Consider the following 21,327-nt stretch of genomic DNA (forward strand, 5'->3'; position numbering starts at 1 on the left):
ACTCTTATACCACTTGTAACATACCACGGTAACCTTGCATGAAAATACATGGAGTTAAAATCTTTTTTTACACAATTTATCCATAGGTAATTATCCAAATTATTAAACTAGATTCCTCATTAACCATTAGATACAATCTTCATCATTACATAGAGTAACTCTCAATACAAGAATAGTAATTTTCATATCCATTAACAGACATTGTTGTAGTATATTAGAATAAGTGTTATGATGAACCTTGCATCCATCTCATGATTCCCTTCATCAGATTAATTAATCACATGCTTTACATTATCAACATCACATCAAGCAATGACTCAACATCATCAAACTGACACATTAATCAATCACATCATTAAACACCAATATACCCTGGAAACCCCGTAGGGTGAAAACCAATAAACGTTTAGTTTTATTATTAAATGTTTGTGATGGTATTCACCCCTCAGTCAATGTCTTATAAAGGATTCCATTCCTTATCCATTGTTATAAAATATTACAATGAAATATCATAAAAATGCCACGTACCTAGCTAAAAACTATTACAATTGTCATGAAACCATTTATCAACAAATCACACTCTCTATACCCTTGTGGCATGATTGTTCCATCAGTGGACCATCCTGCAACTCATACTCATAAGCATGGATCATTAGTTCTTATCTGCCACAATGTTAAACATAATTTGTGTTTAGCACAAATCATCATCCTTTCTTGTCATTGTTGTCATCAACAAGTTTTTCTAACATGATTAGATCAAGTATTAATCAATCAACAGTTAGTCTTTAAAGGATATATTTTAACATCTATTCATGCGCATACATGAGATGTAAATAAAATATCACAACATGCTTCTTCTATGAACATTGTGCATGTATAAATGAATAATTATCAAGCATGTCAAAATAATTAGCACATTACTAGGATCATTCTCGCTCAAGCACATGTTCCTATCCAAAGGAAACCACTGTAACCATTCATTTGATTTAAAGGATAATAGAAACTTATGTTTATTTTTCATGCATGTAATTAGATAAAAACGTATTTAAAGAGAGCTATCAACTTAGTTTTTCTTTGTGCATGTAACTAAGTAATCTTTCCAATACAATAAATATTATTATAATACATAAAAACAAATGCCCCCTTCTATGTGAAGGCTAACATGATAGACATCATTGTCGTGCAAGCAAATGCAAATCCCTTTTTGAAAATCATCTTTCCCAAGATAGAGCTATTTACAAAATTTATTGTGTGCACAAAGACGTGTGTTTCTCTAAAACATAACTATTGAGTTAGTCATTATTTCTTGCATGTGGATATATGTATTTTACAAAGGGAAGCTAGTGCATTTATTGCAAGTAACAACTTGTTTTTCTTTCGACGATCTAACATAATACTTATTCTTTTCTACACAGAAATCCATGTTTCTCTTTAAAAGGTATAACACAAAATTTCTATTTTCATGCATGTAATCAACTATTATTTCTATGTTTCTCAATATGTGTTATTTTCACATAGTTATTTTCAAGAACCCAACATAGTTTCTCTATCTTTTTGTGTACAAAGTTCTTATGTATTTGTTTCCAAGAAAGTATTATATTAAACTTCTCATACATTTGTTTTGAAGAAAGTATCATAATCAACCTTTATTTTGGGCATAAGAACTAAAATAATAATAATTTTAACATTTTATGCATTAAATCATGCAATTAAATCAAACTATCCAATATAAAACACAAAAATCATTTATATTTTACCCACCAAATAATATAACTTTCGCAAAACCTTGCAGAGGAATTAACACCATTGACTTATCTTTCACCCATAAGAGAAACATATTCTTTCCAAAGAAGATTCTTAAGAATTATATTATCTATGTGCATTTGATCTATGCATAGGTTATTATATTTCTTCATAACTAAGTAAATTTTTTTAAAAGAACTAAAAAAATTCTTTCCAACGAATATTCCTATGACTAATATTATCTCTCTGCATTTGATCTATGCATAGGTTATTATATTTCCTCATAACTAAGTAAATTGGTTTTCTAAAAACTCTCTTACTCATGAGAATCCATGGAATCTTTTAGATTGATTTATTAAATAAATAATATTTACCAACACCATGGAAATATTTTTACCATGACTAAGCACAGAACCATTGTGTTCTTTTCAAGAACACCACAAGATTTATTTATTCTAATTAACCAAAAGGTCACAGTTACTTATGTTTTCTTCAACAAAGACTTATATCATATAAACACATAAGGTAGTTATTAAAACTACGCATATCAAAAGAAAATCCCACTTTCCAAGAAAACAATCTAATCAAATTTTCTCTTTTATTTTTCACCACCCATGAAAATGTTTCACAAATTACCCTCTGTAATCTACATTCACTTCCAAGAAAATAACTTGCATTTGCAATTATCTCATACACCAATACGTAATCCCTTTTTAAGAAAAGAACATGTGTCCTATATTTTCTTACATAAAAGACATATGCAATGTTATATAAAGACAGGCAAGGTTACTTATTTTTAAATACTGTAATTATATAATAACTATCTTTGTTTATATGTAGTAACGTATTTTCTTTACCAAGAAAATATATAATATTTTTTTTTATGTATATGTAGTAATATATTTTCGTTACCAAGAAAAATATATAATCACAATCTTCATCTATGAGCAAAATAATTATTATTTATTACTGTTTTCTCATCTTTTCCAAAAAAAAGCTATATGAAATTTTTTTAATTTATATGCATTTTTTTAGACAATTGATTCGTTAATAACTATAAAATTCATACAAATCCATGTGTACCTCTCCCCAAAGTTTTTAATCAGCACTTCTATTATTCCATAATTCTGCCAAGAAACTCCCAAGACTGTATCAACAACCACATTGCTCAAGTTGCAACACCCTCGATGGGGTGTAATTCATGCCTAGAGAAGGTCAATGCAAACTCTGCACACTCTTGTCCTTTCCAGGTAATGTGGTGGTCCCCCTTCCAACCAAGTTTTCATGGAAATACATTCAACCTCTTTACTCTCACGAGAACGAATGAAGAAAAATGATAGATGAATGTGTGATGGAACAAGTGTAAAAGAATTATTACCTACTTCATTCTCATTTTCTTGGAACATATCATAGAGTAATTTCTAACTAATTGAAAACCCTAACGAATTCTTAATTCATTAAACATGATAAATAATATTGATGTTTCCAAAAAAGCGTAAATTCCAACCTAATATGTTGGTTGGAGAGATATTACACAATGTTTAACCTTCTTCACATAAATAAATATTAAACAATATCCATCATTCTAAATATATTTTTTCATATTATTTTCCGAATTTAACCAATTTCAATAATCAATTCTTTTGAGATTGTATATTATAAATGCGTTTAAATTTTTGGCGCCTTTGAATCCACATGCCACATCAATAATTTGATTTTGGTTGTATTCCCCCTATAATGGGCTAGCCTTGGCTCACTAAAATGTAATATCACTTTAAAATAAATTGAATGCGACTTTCATGGCAATATTCATATTTTCAACGAACTTAATATCAAAAACTATAAATTTTTTGGTACCTATGAATCCACATGCCACATAAGCAATTTGATTGTGGTTGTATTCTCCCTATTATGAGCTAGCTTTCGCTAACTAAAATGTAATATCACTTTCAAAAAAATTGAATGCGACTTTCATGGCAATATTCATATTTTCAACGAACTTAATAACAAAAACTAGTTATTTTTATATATTTGGTTTAATTTTATATATATTCTTTTCAAAATTTAAAATGACATATTCCAAACAAATTTATAATTTTACTATATTCATATCTTCAACTTGATTAATCAAAAAGGTTATTCACTCTTTATATAAGTTATTAAAATTTAAAATGAAATATTAAAATCACTCAATAAAGCAAAACAATTTATATTACTATATTCATATCTTCAACTTGATTAGTCAAAAAGATTATTGACTCCATTCACTCTTTATATAGGTTATTAAAATTTAAAATGAAATATTAAAACCACTCAATAAAGCAAACCAATTTATAATTTTACTATATTTATATTTTCATATTTTCAAGTTGATTAATCAAAAAGATTATTCACTCTTTATATAGGTTATTAAAATTTAAAATGACATTAAAACTACTCAATAAAGCATCATAAAATTTTATCAATTACATTTTTTTAATCAAAACAAAAATTTCTCATATTTATAAGTCAATTTTTTGTTTGTTTGTCAAGTTGTGTGTGGCCTCAAGAGATGACTTCAGGCTTTACCATCTTTGGCACCATCGGCTTAAGAAACTGTGATCTAAGGTCATCTAAGTCATCAAAACCACTCAAAGATCACACCCACCTCAGCCACATCAACCTTCATGATTGGATTTTTGCCCATGGAAATTTGAACCAATGACCTTCACATCACAACATCTCTTCTACATGATATGGACATAATTATAAGTCAATCACTTAACTTATAGCTTCAAATATTTTAAAAAATTTAACTTTCTTGACTATCATTACAAACTCCCTAAATATTTCTTAAAAATATAACATACTAAAAACATTCAACTTCAATAAGTTAAAAAAAAAAAACCAAAAAAAATTGAAATTACAACATACTCAACCTATCACTTTACAATTGCATCCAAACTTTTGAAAGACTTCCTCCTCATACTCATTCGTATTTTATAAATTAATAAGATTCATCAACGTTTCTATGCATTAAAAGAAATATGGAACTTTTAAATTTACCTTTCAAAAGTCCATTGTGATATACAATGTGAGTATTTTGAACATTACAAGGGAAGGAGCTCTCACCCAAGGTATGTATAACTATTTTCAATGATTGTTGTATTAATTATTTAACTTATAATATAATTTAATTAATTAAACTTAAGTCACTCATAATTAGGAAATTAAAAAGTGATATCGTCATCTATGTAATATATCATAAGAAAGATGTAAGTAGAACTCATTTGTACCTCCATTATACTAGCTTATGTATTACATCTGAGTTGCCTTCTTCCAATAGGTGCACTTAATATGAAAAACTCTCCAATTTTATTAGAAAAATCTATGAACATAAGCCAACCATATATTTATAGTCTTCTTGAGGAATTTAAAAAAAAACTTGGATGAATTTGGATGTACCTCCATTGTACTAGCTTACAATGTATTACGTCTGAGTTGCCTTCTTGCAATAGGTGTAGTTAACATGCAAAACTCTAAAATTTTATTAGAAAAACCTATGAACATAAGCCAAACATATATTTATAGTCTTTTTGAGGAATTTACAAAATAAGTTAGATGAATTTGGATGTGACAATCATAATTCCTTAAGTATAAAATGCTATGCTAAGTTAATATAGGCCACATAATATTCACGTTCAAAAACTTTGGAAATGATGTTATGCATATCTAGGATTTAACACATCTTCATTCAACGTTGGCATAAACAAATTTTTATGTATACATATTTTTCTTGGTGGATTATCTAATTCTCATGCTAATAATGACACTTGTGAAAAAATTAGAAACTTAACCATAACATTGATGATGAACTTGACCTCACTGATTAAATATCGCAATAACTAATAAGCCACTCATATCTAGGCTAGAAAACAAGAAAACACATCAATACAAATTCAATATAATAACTATGAATTAATATATTATATAGCTTTAATACATGAACATGAAGAAAGAGAGAAAACGTTGTTGCCTAGGGTATGCTCAACACTTGCTATTTACTCAATGAAATTGTCATGAGCCATGTCTTTACAATGAGTCTTACCAATATGCTACCAATACCATTTCATTATATTGCCATAGAGCATGATTGATTGTTATGGGGTTGTCCATAACTAATAGCAAAGGTAAGGAGAATAAAGGAAACAATATATGAGAGATGAACACATTTAGTATGGATAGTAAATGAGATGTGAATTGTTAGGTTAATGAAATTGAATGGTATTCATAACACATTAATTTAAATACAAATTCAAAAACATGGGTTCTAAAGTTCTTCAAGAAACTTTTCAAAAGTGACTCCTAAATAATAGATATACTAATATGGTGCTACAATTAAGTGTACATGATGGATTTAAATATACAATAATACATGGTATTAACAAATAAATAAGACTCAATAAGATTCAATATGAAACAATATGATTTTTTGTAATATCCCTATTGTAACTAGCCCTACGTAAAAGTAATTTTAAGTTACGGAAAAGTTACAGAAACTTACGAATCAGTTATTGAACTGATTCTTGATTCCCGTGAAACTGAATGAGGGTTTTCATCGAGGAATGAGGGGTGAATGTCATCCAGCACATGTTGCTCGGAACTGAGGACGTAGTGGATCTCTTTTAAAAAGAGCCTCAACAGATTTATAAGGGGAAGCTTAATTTTAAATGGATACAGAAACTGCATCCAGTATTGAATCCTGCGCGTAAAGCTTTCAATGGGGAGCAGTTGGAGAAGCAGATGGTTGTAGCACGAAAACTGTTTCGAGCACCCCTTTGCCCCAATGGGACAACTAATGCTATAATCTGGTAGAGAATAGCGAAGACCAAGGAGTTTCTTCGAGTGTTTATCCAGTACCATGTGCTCACCGGCATGGCTTACCACGTATACCAATCTTCAACATAGCAATAATGGCGATCGTGGAAATGCGTCGGCTATGGTGGTGTGTTCGTTATTTTTTTTAAGTGGATTCAGCACGACCTGAGGCCTGGGGCAAAGGCGGGGATCATGCTGTAGAATGTTGAGGCTGCTAGAAGAGTCCGCTCATTCGGGCTCACGATTGTTCAAGTCGAGTCATGGCGAAAATATCTCGAGATGAGAGATCTGTTTACCATCTGGGCGTTTTACCAGATGTTGAAATTATATCCCGGGATGATTCCCGATGTGGGCTGGATGTTCAATGTGAATAGCAGGCCTGTTATCAGTGGGGTCTAGTATCACATGCAGAACACGCCCCCTACTCTATTTCGCTACGGTGGAAATAAAACCACCTTCGATATTCCTTTCCTGACTGGTCTTTCTGGGAATGAGATTAGCTATGCTGCGCATGATGAGTATCGTGGATTTTCATATGTGTTAACTGCATCGAATGCTTCTCTGTCTCATGTTTGCAGAGTGAGAATCGAACAGTTTACACATTATTATTGAAAGGAAGTGCCTTTTCGTTGTTGAAGGTGATGGAGGCAAGGAGACGACCATGGATAAGATAAGTAACTTGCTCTCTTTCTGGAAGGAAAAATTTATGTGTGTTTTATTTATCTTTTTGAAAAATTTCCTTGTGTTAAATGCCAAGTCACTTGTCATTATCGTGAAAAGGGATATATGCTATTGCATTGTGATACTAGCTGATTTCTAAGTTTCTAGTGAAATGAGTATGCATTACATGCATGATAAAGATAGCTAAAGATGTGCTTCTAGGCACATAGATATTCATTTCTAACTTTCTTGAAGAAAGAGTATATTATATATATACGTAAATATAGCTTCATTTTAGAAAAGTGTGCATACTTCATGTATGAAGATGAAGGATTTTATGAGAGTTTTCTTGAAAATAAAAATAGAGGTTCTTTCCTCTAAAGACACATATGAATAGTGTTCATACAAGAACCAGAATCTTTACTTGTTTCATGAAAAGACTATGTGCATTAAAGTAAAAATAATTGTGTTAGGAAAAAACACATGTTGCATGCACATAAGGGTAGCTATTGTGACTATGGAAATATGAGTCTGTGTGTACTTAGAGAAAGTGGTCATGTTAAGTTTCTTGAAAACAATAATCTCTTGGAAAGATTGTCTTGTTAGATGAGTTGTGTTTATTTCTTGATTTTGATGCATAAAGGGTAAGTAAACCTTGTTTTTGTATCTTGATTTTTATGCGTAAAGATAGATATCTTTAATAATTTCTTGGAAGGGAATCTTGAGAAACCCTCATATAGGAAGACAGAGAAATGAGGATTATAATGACTTCCTTTAAGAAAGAGGTATGTGGTTTGTTGTATGGAATGATGGTAGTATTCTAGTGAAGGGAATATGTGTTGCATACATTAAAGAAGGGCTTATACGATAAGCAATGGTATGCACAAAGATTAGTCATTGTGATATGGAGTTATGTTCTTTGTATGTTAGAGAGATTTTGTTGAGTTCTCTAGAAATAAGTATGTGAAAAAAACATATGTGCTTAAGCATAGAAATAGCGGTTTATTACATATATGAAGTTATAATGAATGTGTTTTACATGTTAGTAGAACTAATGAGTTAGAACTCTTAAAGAGAGTTATGCATTAGTGTAAATAAACATTGTGCGGGTCAAACAATATTATTTGGGTATATGTACTAGTTAAATAGTAAGTCATGCTTGCTTATGCATATGAGTAGATGCTAAAGGATCTCTTTTAGAGGTTGTTTATTGATTCTTTAATATGGTATCTAATCTTGTTGCCCAAGCTTGTTGTCAACAACATTGACAGGAAACGATGGCGATTAGTGCCAAAGAAAAGTGATGTTTAAGGTTGTGGTAGGAAGAGGATCAAAGGTCCATGCAGATGAGTTTGAGTTGCAGGAACATACATTGTTAGAACAATCATGCCACAAGGAATGTTGTATGTGGTGGTATGTAAGTAAAAGATTACATGAGAACTATATTAGCTTTTAGCTAGTTATGTGACAACTTAATGATAATTCATTGTAATGATTTTATAACAATGATTAAAGGATGGAATCCCTTATAATCCATTGAGTGAGGGGTGAAATTGCTCACGAGCGTTTAATAATAAGATTAAACGTTTGCTGGTTTTCACCCTACGGGGTTTCCAGGGTATATTGGTGTTTAGTGGTGTGATTGCCTTTTGTGTCAGTTTGATGATGATGAATCCTTGATGTTGATGGTTCTTTATTTGATGGCATGATCATAATGTCCAAGTATGAGATTAATTAATATGGTTATGGAAATCATGAAATGGATGCAAGGATTCATGAGACAGTTTATGTTATTACACTACCACGGTGGTGGTTAATGGTTATGCAACTTACTGTCTGTTATTGCAATTTACTTGATGTACTAATGAACACTATATCTAATGGTTAATGATGAATTGTGGAGTTGTGAATTTGATAATTACTTGTGGGTAATTTGTATAAAAAATTCTAACTCCCTACTTTTACATGCGAGGTCACCGAAGCATGTGACATTTTTATATTGAAATTCATTAAACAAATAATAAATGTTTAGGAAATCATAATGACAAATCACAACCACTATCACCACATATTAAAAATATAATAAAAATGTAAAAATAAAAACATTAATAACTATTAAATACATCACACTTCTTAAATTAAATTCTATAATATTTATTTTTTATCAATAAATATAAATTTAAAATTATTTATTTTACAATTTTTTTAAATTCATTGAACTTGTTCAATCTGTTTGAAATAGTTTGTACAATTTCAATTCAGTTTAGATAATATATAGAGAGACTAGAATTTCCATCAACATAATCTCTTTGAAATAGTTTGTACAATTTGAATTCAGTTTATATAATATATATATATACTAGAATTTGCATGCAATTGAAAGAGTAACACAACGTACTAAGAATGGACCCCAATATTGACCTTCTCATCTCACGCTATCTCGTGGATCAAAATGCTTATTCGTTTTAAAAAACCTTTATTCCAATTTTACTTTATTATATATGCCTTGGATGTAAAAAAATTAATACAATTACATCACGTAGCTATTTAGCAATTTTATATTAGTAAAAACATAACATCCATAGTTAAAGAATTATCGAAGTGCAATGTATTCCACTTTATACAAACCTATCAATTGAGTAAAGCTCCGTATAAATGAATCTTGTCTTCAGTGGTTACTCTTTTCCTATATAAATAAATAGAACAATATTATTACAATTATAATAGCATTTAATATAATATAATATAATATTATATTATATATATATATATATATATATATATATATATATATATATATATATATATATATAGAAATAGTAATTTATGACGGAATATGGGATGAATGATGTAATTTGCATGAAAGTGAAATTTAAGTAATGTGTATTATCGTGCAGGTTAGAATAGTTTTATCAAATAAATTATGAGTATGGAAATTATATAAAGTAAATATTGAAAGAAAAATGAAAAGAAATTAAATTAATATAATAGTTATAATGATGTTTAATTATAATTCAAAAAGAAAGTTAAGTGATAAATTAATTTAACTATTATCAAAATTTAATAATAATAAATAGAAAAAGGAAATGTTTTGGAAATTTCTTATTTTATTTATAATTTTTTTAATGTAAAATTGAATAAAATATTGAAATTATATTAATATATTAAAAAATAAAGTATAAGTGACTTATGTTTTTTTTTTAATATAAATTTAATAATAATTTTAAATAAAAGACATTTTGTAATTTTTCTTGTTATTATAATTTTCTTAACTTATATAAAGGTTAGTAACAAAAATAATGATATGTGAAAAAGGTGTTAAAATAAAAGTGAAATAAATTGTAAATAAGAATTAAGAATTTTGTATATGGTAAATTTGACTTAAAAATGATCAAAAATACATTTGAGTAAATAATTAAATAAAATTTAAGTGATGTGAATTTATAGTTGATATAAAAATACAAAACTTGGAAAGGAAGTTAACAAAAATGTCTATTAAATTAAATCTGTAGTTGAAACATGTGTTTACGTTTATTAAAAAGTGATAATGGATTTTTTTTAAATGTGAAATAATTAATAAATTAAAATAAATAAATAAAATTATTAAAATTATTATTTTCTATTAATAATTATATAATAATATTACTAAAGAATTTAGAGCATGTTGAATTGTTATTTATTACTATTTTATTGGTTTCTATTTCAAATAATGGTTTTTCTATTTTTGATTATTGGTCATTTTTTTTCTTTCCTAGCTTCTTTTACCTTTTGAACCTTTTTTCTTAATTCTTCTTGATCTTCTGGAATGAGATCTCATATATGTAATTTATCTGCCACACTATTTAGGGTGAGGCAACTATTAATTTTTTCTTCTAGTTCTTTAATCATGTCCATCATTTTAAGACTCTCTAAAGTATCAGCGTCTTCTTTCTGGGATGTTTGGTTCGTATCTTGGTTTTGTTTTTTTATAACCTGCAACCTAGTCTCCATTGCCTCCATTTTATTCTCAAATAGTTCTATTTATTTTTTATTTGTTTTTGGATCTTGTCTTCAAGAGATGTGAATTTATTGTCCAACATGGCTTCTAACTCTCTTTGTAGTTTGACTTCTCTTTATTCTCTACGTTTCTCTAAAGACTCTATACTCATAAAGGCTCTGTAGAGTAACTGTGCTAGGTCTACCATTGGTAATCTTTGCTAGTTGTGGTGAATTATTCATATTTGAAAGAACATATGTGTTAGAAAAAGATAAGAAATGTGTGCACCTGATATCAGCAAATCGGACCGCAGATTGCAAGTGCCCCAGATTGGATCGAACTGTAGACCGGATTCAAATTTATTATCGCATAACCATATATTATCACCTCATAGCATAGCCATGTTCCAATATTATCACAGAGGCATTTAAGAATTCAAGAATTCACCCTTGTCGCAAATCCGCAGAGATCAAAGGTTCTTCCTAGCCAAGATTTCGGGGAATCCCTATGAAAATTGCAGAGACAATAAATCCATCCATACAATAAATAGTAGGAAGAAGCGATCTCATAAAACTGGCTACGTCTTCAATTTCATCTCCAAGAGGAGGAAGAATTGGAGCACAACAGACAGCCATTGAATATTTTGAAGCGGTCTTTCTAAGCTGCCTCCTAAGCTCCTCTCTGCATGGTGAATCAACCACATGGCACAAAACCCTCTCTTGATGGAAAAAAAAAGTGTCAGATCTCAAAATTGGCTTCTCACGATCGATTTTAGATTCGAAGGAGAGATAAAGAATATTTGAAGAGTCTAAATGAACAACAAAGAGAGAGTTGAATTGTTTGCATAGAACACTTTCCATGACGCGATATTATAATGGATTTTTATAATGTAAAACCACAAAATTAAAAGAAATACACCCTATCTTATTCTCCTTATAGAAGTGGGTCTTCTCCTATTGAGAGCCTAGCTATGACTAGGCTTCTATTGTACAAGCACAAACTCAATAACATAGGAGACCATAGACTTCCTAAGCTAGCTTTAAATTCCAGCCAAAACCACCTAAGGCTCAAACGAGGTTGGTATAATGATACTGGTGCCTAGTTAAACCATTGGGATATCGACCAGAATGTTACATTGCAAAACATTAATAACATTAAAAATATTGTTACTTCGAAGTTCAAAGAAAAAGTGTGGTGTGAGAAAGATTTAGTAGCTAAACGAAAATTAAGATATTATAAGGAGGTCATCAACCCCACCCTAGAAGACCAAAAGTATCTCTCGTTTTAACTAGCTCAAAGAAGAAAATTAATATAGCCAAGATTAGAATGAACTCTCATGAGCTCCATAGTGAAACGGGTAGTTGGGCAGTTCCTAAAACACCATGGATGGAAAGGATTTGCCATCTATGTGAGAATATGAACATCGAGGATGAAAATCACTTCTGCTTAGAGTGACTCATGTACAACCACATTAGATCTCAGTTTCATAATCTTTATTGCAATACTAACCTACCTAGCCTTTCGAGATGTCAAAGTTGTAGTGAGCTTGAGAAGCTTCTCTCCAAGCTTTTTGAGCATAGGAATAAAATTTTAAATCAAACTAAATAATTTGTTTCTTTAGGTCCGATAGACCAACATTTGATCTCAGTAGACGTTAACTATCATCATGATCATCATCAATTGTTATAAAAAGTAGTGGAGATTAAAAAATAAAAAAATCATTGAACAAAAATAATAAATGAATAATATTATTTTTATTATTATATAAAGTAGAACTTTAAATATATTATTATTATTATTGAGATAATTAAAAAATAAATAAATAAATAAATAATATTTTTAAATAATTGTAATTTCAAAAATTAAATATTAATATTATATTAATTTGGTTATAATGGCTAATTTATGGCTATTTAATAAATTTATGCAAAATAATAGTTTTACTGATTTAAAATTGTAATTTTCATTAACATGGCTCCACTAAATTTCACTTATTTAAAATTTTTACTTAATATTAATATTAATATATTTTGGAAATCAATTTTTTTGAAAATGTGTATTGTACGCCCACTCAAGATTTCTAGTACACGTAATTTAATGTGTTGCATTAACATTGATTTTGGTTGATTTTGTTCACTAATTATCTAATTTCATTATTGTCCTTATTTTTAGAAAAATCAATAGTAAAGATTATCCAACTTTTATAAATTCTAATTAGAGCCAACTTATCCCTTTAAAAGAGTGAGTGAGAATTTTAAGTAAATAATTTTTATTAAAATTGATATATCAATAACTACATATTTCTATTTCTAGTAGAGATTTTTAAGTTAAATAATTTTCATTGAAATTAATTTATCTGTGGGAGAGATTTTTAAGTTAAATAATTTTTATTAAAATTATTACATCAATAACTAATTACATAGAGAGATTTTGAAGTTAAATAATTTTTATTGAAATTAATCTATCAATAACTACATATTTAGATTAATTTAACATTATCACTCTAAAATTTATATGAAAAAAATAAATCCTAAACATCATAAGAAGTTCCTTAAAATCGACTAAAGACCTTGTGGACCCAAGGATTTGAAAGACGTTTATGTCATCCCATGCTCCTGTGGAACATCATACATTAGTGAAACAGGTTGATCCATTAATAAGAGAATTAAGGAACACACTCTCCATATCAAGCATGGAAGGACCCACTCTTTAGCCTTAGCAGAACATGCTGAGAGGCCCAATCATCATATATGCATTGAGGAGGGGAGGTCATTGGGAAGATTTCTCACTTTCGTCACTGTAAATTTAGGGAAGCCATAGAAATTGAAAGGCCTACTAATAATCTTAATAGGGACCATGGTTGGAAAATCAGTAAGTGCTCGATTCCGACCCTTTCCTCTTAACTTCCTTCCTTTCTTTTCTCCATCTCCTCCTTTCGGTTTTTATTTTTCTTAATTTTCCCTGGTTTGTTCATTTATCCCTCTCCTTTTTTTTGAATTACTAGTAACTAAAAAATAATATAATAATAAATAAATAAAATTAGAATAAAATTTGATTATACATATTACATTGAAATTTATTGTATAGCCAATTTAATTATTTTCGTCCATTTTATAACTAATTAATCATTTATAGTTTTTCCATGGGCTTAGTTATTGTTTTATTTGATTATTATCTCCCTTAAAATATAGTCTTTTATCTTATTATTTTATTTTAAGGGTCAAGTTAGTTAGATATTATTATATAATGTATTATTGATTTAGTTATAAATATAAAATAAAATAAATAAATACACAAATATATAAATAAATATTAATATTAATATTAATAATAATAATAATAATAAATATATAATATTAAATAAATTAGTTTTACTAGCCATTTTTTCCTTTAGATGTTAGAAGGTCTTGACTCTTTATTTAACTTACCGCTATGATCTGATTTTTCATCTTGTCATGATGATGAACCACACTAGTTAGTTCGAAAAGATTTCTAACAATTTGATTTATTCGGAAATTATTTTCAAATCAAATTATGAAAATGTTCAAATTAAAATTACTATAATAAAAAAAACAAATTATTTTCAAATCAACTTATGAAAATGTCCAAATTAAGATTAATATAATAAAGAAAAACAATACATAAAATAACTACATATAATCTTAGAATATGATTTTATCAAATCCTATTAAATTTTAAAAATCCAACTCTTATCAAAATTTTGAAAAGTCTAAATTATTTTGGAAAGTCCAAATTTATATTACGTTGATTATAATATAATACGAATATCAAATTTTATTAAAAAAATAGATGGTTAACAATAACATAAATTCAATAGATAAATTAAATTTAAGAAATTGCAATTATTCAAAACTCTTTAAATTATGAAAAAGAATAACAATTATAAATAAAATAGCAATAAAATTGCATTGAATCGAGCAAATAAATTAAATAAAACTATATATAAATAAATTGACATATTCTAATAAAATATATTTTTATGTAATAGTTAAATAGTATTACTAATAGCGATAAAATGATTAGTTTTTTATTTGAATTACTAAAAAAACATAAATATATATATATATTTGTTTTTAACCAATTATTTAGACTCAATAATAAGTTTTAATGGTAAAAATAATAATCATGTTTCACAACTACACAAGAGAAATTCAATTAATAAAACTCATTATAAATAATGAACAAAATTATATTTATTTATTTGTTATGTTAATTAACCTAATAAAACTAATTATAAATATGTTAATTAACCTATAATGAACAAAATTGTATTTATTTATTTATTATGTTAATTAACCCATAACGAACAAAATTATATTTATTTATTTATTAACTATTTATGATGACTATAAAATATAATAGAATAAAAAGACATGACCGTGGATCTCGTTAGCATTATATCATAGGGTTGTGTATTGCTAGTGTGGAATTCAATAAGTTTCTTATTCTTGAGACTTAGGTCTAGTAAAAGACAATCAACCCTAAGCAAACAGTTTATATCATAAGCTTGTCCAAACATTATTGCTTTAAGAAAACAGGATAAGGGTTATAGGAGAATCCTCCATTCTCATTAGTCATATGCAAAAGGATCCTACCTTAAAATCAAATGCTAAAGACTCTCTTCCCAAAAAGACATAGTCATAGTACTGTACAGACACACTTTTTAATAAATCAAGTGATCAAGACAAGGCACAGAAAAATAATAGTAAACAAATCCATGCCTAAATACTTAATTCCCTATTTAAAGTGGGTACCACTCCAAAATAATGCGCTTGGGGAAGATTAAAGCTGGCTGAGTCGCTATTGGAAGACAATTGTTTGCTTTCAAGTTTAGATGATATGCCCGTCGTGTGCATTCATCGTCCCCTTGTCAATGCATTATGCTCTCTTCTCACTCAGTCGACAAATGGTACTACCCCTACCACGCAGTTTCCAGATACATCGGTTATGGAACATAAGGTTAAACTTTACGAGCGCTAAGTTGTGGAAGAGGTTTCTCCCACAGAGGTGGGAGTCTGACATAAGGAGAAATCCAGTGCAGATGCTGATTAGGAGTTCCGCATGTGATATCTTCATGCTTTCTTAGCTCTAGCCGATGTGGGAACCAACGACAATTGGCCCGTGGCTTAATTTATTTTTCTTGTAATTTTGGAGTGGGAGGATGGGGATAAATGGTTGCTTGCCTCCATTTTTTAGGTTTTTTGGACTTATCTACAATTCTTCTTTTTTGAATTGAGACATTTTCCCATCACTAGTCTCTTTTTTGACAAGTCTGTGGCAATGTTTTTTTTGCAAGTCATCAACTGGAATAATTTCTCGTCTGAGTTGTGTTAGGAGAACTCTTTAGGAGAAGTTCTTTTTGCAAGTCATCAGGTGGAATAATTTCTATTCTAAGTTGTATTAGGAAAACTCTATAGGTTCTCTTAGTTCTCTAATCCTTCTTGTTATTCACGTTTTTCTTGTTCTTTCAAATACATGGTGTTTGAGAATACTGTAAAACTCTTTAGGTTCTCCGAGTTTTCTAATCCTTCTTGTTATTCACGTTTTTCTTGTTCTTTCAAATACATGGTGTTTGAGAATATTGTAATACTCTTTAGGTTCTCCGAGTTTTCTAATCCTCCTTGTTATTCACGTTTTTCTTATTCTTTCAAATACATGGTGTTTGAGAATATTGTAAAGATGCAAGAAGAAGAAGAGGCATTTGGCATTATTAGGCTTCACTACAATCCGTGGGTATTTACCCTATCAATAGTCATGGAACATGTCATTGATTACCAATATCAATTGAAAATAAGTGAGGATGAGATAAAGTACATTAGAGCTCAAACCTAAGAAATAAAATGGACGCGTCTAAGTACAACAACGATACTTCTCTCTCAGTTAATTCAGTGAATATGAAGAGTCCAAAGCTTTGATCTTAATGAATTTGTATAACTGGATAAGATGGACAACCATGATCCAATTACCAAAGATTCTAGGATATAGCTAGGAATTGTAATCTTTATTTGTTTTTGGAACATTTTGTAAGATATATATTTATAGAGTCTTGAGAAATTTTGAATGTTATATAAGAAAAAAAAAATTAGTGGTGATTCTTTTGGTGTGAATCATATTCACTAAGAGAGCTTATAAGTAATCCCTAATATATTAATGTCTTTATGATACATATTTATAATATAAAAATTACAATTAAATTTATTACCATTTAAGCATGATTAAGGTAGAAAATTACACTCCAATTACCAAAAATTCTAATATATAGCTCAAGTATTTTATAAACAATAAATTTTGCCTAGATTATATATATATATATATATATATATATATATATATATATATATATATATATATATACTTTATCTTGAGCAATTAAGAATGGTATATATGATGAACATTTTTTACTTAGGGCTGGATTGTTGTAAATAACATTAACTTACAAAACTTATAATATTTATCTTTAATATATTGTTGCATTTCTCGTATATATTTATAACATAAAATTTACAATTCTGATTTAAAAAAGGAAAATAAAATAGTCTAATTATCATATATATATATATATATATATATATATGATAATTAGACTATTTTATTTTCTTTTTTTTTTAATTAGAATCGTAAATTTTATGTTATAAATATATATGAGAAATGCAACTATATATATATATATATATATATATATATATATATATATATATATATATATATATATAATTTTAAGGCGTAAGAGATCCCTTGTTTTGTGACAAGAGACCCACCTCCTCTTAACTATTTGATTGCTAAAGTCTACGAAAATATATAAATATATACTCATATTGCATTACAATAAAATATATAATTAAATATGATATTAGATTTTATTGGAAGTAAAATAAGTTGTAAGAAAAAAATAATACTTCTATAAAAATGTGTTTTTTTTTTTTCTAATTTTGTTTGTATAATTAATGAAAAATATATAATATTATTTTTTGTTAAGTTTGGCTTCATTCCATGGCCATACCTACTTGAGTGAACCCACTGAAAATATATAATATTGATTACTAAGTAATAAAAAGATATAAATTTGATTACTAAGTAATAAAAAGATATAAATTTTGAAAATAAAATTAAAAGTTAAAATTAATAATTGAAAAACAATAATAATAATTAAAATAAAACTAAAAGAGAAATAAGATAAAAAAGAAAAAAGAAAATTAATAAATTTATCTTAAAATTGTTTCACATTTTATTATATAATTAGTAAACAAATCAATAATATAAATTAGTAATTAATATAAAATTTAGAGAAAAAAAATTAACAAAAAGATGTACGTTAAAGCAAATTTTTATTAAAAAATGTTTTCTCGTCTTTTAAATGTCTGATTATTAATAAAATAAATATTTTTTTAAATGTAAAAATATATATAAAATATTAATTTTTATTAATAATTATATCATATGTTTTCGATATCAAATCTTTAATCATGTTTTACTAAGTGATGATTAATGGTGTTGATTATTATATAATAGTTTATTTAAATGCTTTAGGACTTTAATTTTTTTTAGCCATTCAAAATAAAGGAGAATATGTATGTTTAGTTTAAAATTTATTAAAAATAATTTAAAAATGGAATATAATTGTTGGTTGTAAGATTTTTACGTTTAGAATCTGAAGAGGGTGAGTGTGGAATATGATTCGCACTAATTATATGATTGTAACCCCTCGAAAGTAACCCCTCGAAATGATAGTTGAATTACTAATAATTATATTTACATTTATATTTATATTTGTAATTATATTTATATTTACATTTATATTATATATGTGTAATTATATTGACAATATTTATAAGAATTTATGTAAATATTTAAACAATGTTATTTTATTTAATAATGAAATCTATTCTTGATTCAAGACAAGTTAATGAAGGCTAACTTCCAGAAATAGTTATACCTCTATTTTTGGAGATAAAAAGATTTTCAATGGAAAGAAATGGGTTATATTTTCATAATGAAGAAAGAGGGATTGGAAAACATAAGTAGTATGTTACTAATCAGAGCAGTCTTGAGCTGGTGAAGACCATTAGACATAATCCATTTGAAGATAAAAAAGGACAGATTGGACCTAGGGCCTTGAGGTCTTGTGTTAGACAATAATTGATTCTATTGTCTCGAGCATAACCTTGGGGGGAAGAAGTGGACGTAATATCCCTTCTGAAGGTTGGGAGTATGGTCTAAGCCCCGTGGAATTTGAGAGACTGAGAACCTATAGATAAGTATTTCTGCAGATATATATATACACATATTTATTTACTTTAATAGGAAATAGAGCTTATAACCTGTGAATAAAATGTGATAATTGTATTATTGTTTGTAGAAAGTCATATTGAAAGGAAAGAGTTGTTAGATTGAAAGATTATTTTATAACCAGAAATATAAAAAGCTCAGTAGTCTATAGATGGAAAACAAAATCTACACGAAATGGCCAAGTTGTGGTCTTACTTGTTACTATTATTTCGTAAAGATGTATTAATTTGTATTGTACATTAAAGTGCCATATGTGGAAGGCAAGAACAAACCCTCAACAATAGGACCAAGATAAATATTCAAGTTACTAATAAGCTAAGTTAAGATCTCGAGCTATCTATCAAAGATAACTGTACTTAAACTGGAGATTAAGCGAGTAACGAAATAGAACTAGCATTTTATTTCAATAGTTTAATCTTGTAAAGTAAAGAGTCATGTTGAACCAGAAGCACATAAGAGTACACTCAAATGAAGTCTAACTTAAAGGAAATTTGATAATAATTCTAGGTAGTACCAGATTCCAATAAATATAAAACACGGGAATAAGAAATAAATTGTACATCGAACAAGAAGGGAGGGAGTTTAGACCAAGGCGCCCAAAAGGGATTTAGGTGCCAGTTTGGTCTCCCTCCTCACTCATCCATAATAAGAAATGTAAATGTACCAATGAGAAATAATTGTAAATGCATATGTAATAAGAAATGTAAATGTATATTAAAGCATAACGATCACTTTAAGACCACGGCCATGCATTTTAACCATTACATAACCAAAACTCTCATAGTTTATTAGACTGTCAATATATTTTCACAGGGCTAAATGGCGATTACCAAGTGAAACCAAATTGAAACCCCAACTGATGAATTCATTACTTTAGAACTGATTTTGAGCAGTGAGGAAAGCATCAATGGAGTAAAACTAAAAAATTATAGTGTACAAGTATGAAGCAAAGTCAGGGGAAAAGCCCTCCAAATTAGCAAGTGAGAAAAAACATTTATAGTAGTGAAAGAAGATATCACCCTTAATCAAAATAGTTTGTTGATTCCATGAAAATGTAGCACAGGCTAGGATGTTGGAACAACATAAAAAACAACTCTAGTACAATTTTCGACATATTCATACAGTATCCAAAACCCGAAATGCACTTGTGACATCACCTTAAAGTTCCAATAGAGATTTAAGCCAAATGAGCAACATGTTGAGTATCAAGGAAACCTACAAGGGCAACCAGAACACCCATGAATTTAGTAAAAGTTGTCAACCCAAGAGACTAATAATGCTTAAAAATGAAAAACATGCTAGAAAACTTACCTTGTGATAGAACACTGATAATTTGAGTTTGCATGCGAAGAAGGAAGGTTGGAAAACCGTAACCTGTCTGAAACCATGTGCAAGGGGAGTTAGAAACCCAAATATAGAAAATGTGAAGAAAACCAAGTTAAAAACAACATCACATAACCAAAATGTGCTGCTACTCACCTAATAGGCAGTCTTTTGGTGTTAAAAACCCCTTGGAAAAGTGGTGAAAGGAAACAACAACTCGACAGTCGACAGTAGTAGATAGTGATGAGTGTTTGAAGGGTTACAGGGCCTCCATCACCTGAAACATACACAGAGGAACCCTACCTGAGCAGATAATGTAAATGAAATGTTGAGGACGAAGTTGGGTCGAGTTGTTACCGAAAGGAACCCTTGAACAAATCTGACCGTGAGTTCTGAGAGTGACAAATTGACGTTCTAGAGGAGTAAAGATGGAAAAAAAGTACTCCAGAGCCTAGGGTAAG

General features: G+C 28.4%; 1 long non-coding RNA gene across 1 annotated transcript in view; it reads right to left on the reverse strand.

Annotated features, from left to right (window-relative positions):
- Positions 1–20,502: 20,502 nt before the first annotated feature.
- Positions 20,503–21,327, reverse strand: part of LOC149180966 (uncharacterized) — a 45,213-nt gene continuing 44,388 nt past the window's right edge. The window contains exons 2-4 of the long non-coding RNA XR_016257506.1: positions 21,023–21,143; positions 20,855–20,921; positions 20,503–20,758 (exon numbers count right to left, since the gene is read on the reverse strand). This is a non-coding gene — a long non-coding RNA (uncharacterized LOC149180966). The remainder of the gene's footprint in view (positions 20,759–20,854; positions 20,922–21,022; positions 21,144–21,327) is intronic.

The sequence above is a fragment of the Pinus tabuliformis genome, chromosome 3_2, assembly GCF_031772625.1.
Source record: "Pinus tabuliformis cultivar Carrire ecotype Pingquan chromosome 3_2, CPIR1, whole genome shotgun sequence".
Lineage (NCBI taxonomy): Eukaryota > Viridiplantae > Streptophyta > Pinopsida > Pinales > Pinaceae > Pinus > Pinus tabuliformis.